A 2,232-nucleotide genomic window follows, 5' to 3' on the forward strand; every position below is an offset into this window, starting at 1 on the left:
TGGGATGTGCAGAGCCCCAGAGTGATGACAAAACCCCAGGTGGGATGTGCAGAACCCCATGAGGGATGTGCAGAACCCCACGAGGGATGTGCAGAGCCCCAGGTGGGATGTGCAGATCCCCAAAGAATGACAGCCTCGGCTGGGGTGTGCAGAATCCCAGAAAAAGGACAGCCCCGGATGGGATGCCCAGAGCCCCAGAGCAGTGGCAGAACCCCGGGTGAGATGTGCAGAGTCCCGGGGGGCCTTGGGTGAGATACAATCACTAACAATCACTTCCTTTTCCTCCAACCTTCCTGGTCGAAGCCATGTTTCAGTGTGGTGTTTACCAATTTCTGATTGGCAAGAAACAGATCTATATTTTTAATGAGATTCAAAATTTATTCTGCTCTCAGGCGTGAACTTTGAACTCTTGATATGAATTTCAATCCTGCAGATACACATATGAATGGTCTTCATGTGTGAGTGGTGCTATGGAGCTGGACAGGGACCACTTGGATGAATGAAGCTCATCACATGCAGAAGTGTTTTTAGAACTGAGCAGCCCCTTGTGAGGTCTCACTGCACAAAGGAGGCAAAATCTGGCCCCAAAAAACGGGAGCAGGAGCCGGACACAGCACCCACAGCCCAAAGGGAGCAGCACAGCGCTCATCCTGCAGGTCTCTCTCTGCCCCAGAGGGAGGGATCGGAGGGTTTATGGCTCTTGCAAGCTTCTCTCTGATCAGGGCAGGTTTACAAGAGTGTGTATAAACATGAACACCCTGTGATGAGCAGATAATGAAAGCATCTCCATAAAAAAGGAGAAGAATATACAAATGACTGAGCAAGCAATGAGCAGTTTGAAAAAGTAGGGGCAGCAGCCAAAAATCCTGCTGCATGATGGTGTTTCGGATGCTGGTTGTCACACACAGCAACCCAGCCAGGTAATTTGCTGCCTTTAGAACTGAAACAACTTCATTTTTCTTGCTTGAAGTGTTATCTTGGTGCCAGCTGCTCTTGTGCTGCCTCTGTTTTGCCCTGCATCCCGTCAACCACGCTGCTCTGCTGTGGGGAGATGTCAGTTTGAGAGAGCCCACAATCTAGTACGACCCCAATTCATCCAAATTCTTCCAGATACTTCAGTTATCGGATCAAAAAGAGCCTCACATTTGGTATCCAAGTCACATAACACAAGTTAAAGAGCTTGGAGAGTTAAGCCAGCTTCAGCTACCCTGCTTTAATTTTTTAAATGCCGAAGCTCCCCAGGAAGCATCCTTCAGAGGAGGATACCTACTTAAATCCTAAACACTCTGATAAAAACGCTATTTAAAACATTGGAATATACGAAAAGAGGCACTTGAAAGTGAATAAAACATTCAGCAAAGTAATTGTGCACACACATAAAACACTCACCCCGTGCACACTCCGCTGGTTTTGCTTTCTAAGCTTCAAATGATGGCCCATGAATTAATGCTGAATAGAATGTGAAGGTTATGGAGTGAAATAAAATACAGTAGCAAAAAAAAACCACCCCAAACTCTATAAATAAACCCTGCCTGCTGTCCTGAGCTGTCCCCCAAACACACATTCTTGTTCCACCCATGAATTGTAGTGCCTGGTATACTGTCCATCGGGGATTTAATTTCATTATTTCATCAAGGGAAGATCATAAAACCTGATTTTACAGCTACTGTAGAGAGGCTGAAAAGTGCCCAGGGAGGAGATGAAGTGTAGTGTTATTCCTGATTGACTCGAGCCAGTTAGATTGATTTCATCAGGAGGAGAATATTTATTAACATCTTCTCAGCCACTAAATAACCAGAACGATTTAGAGTCGGTGCCTGTGATACAGGAAGTCACCCACACCCTCACCAGCACCCTGGACAGGCCTGGTGAGCCTGAGGAGTCTCGGTATCCCTCTGCAAGGGTGAGACATTCATTTGTAGCACATTTAGCATAAAAACCTCGCTGCATTTCCTGCTCCATCTTTACACTCAGCCTCTTTTAGAGGCCACCTTGTGTATTGTCCTGGGGTGACTTTGTGACCTTTATCCCCTATCGCTGCCCCATGCCCAGAAATTAATTTTGTGTCTTTCTGTGCCTTTAAACTGAGCCTGAGAGGGGGGAGAGACAAAAGTGAGGGAACTTTCTAAGCAGTTTGTTTTCTTGTTTTCAAGGACACAGAGATGGAGACGGCTCTGTGTTCAGCTGTGGCAGAAGAGCAAGAGTGGGGAAAGCACCCTGCTTGCTTTCAGC

This window comes from Corvus brachyrhynchos, unplaced genomic scaffold (genome assembly GCF_000691975.1).
Source record: "Corvus brachyrhynchos isolate BGI_N302 unplaced genomic scaffold, ASM69197v1 scaffold346, whole genome shotgun sequence".
Classification (NCBI taxonomy): domain Eukaryota; kingdom Metazoa; phylum Chordata; class Aves; order Passeriformes; family Corvidae; genus Corvus; species Corvus brachyrhynchos.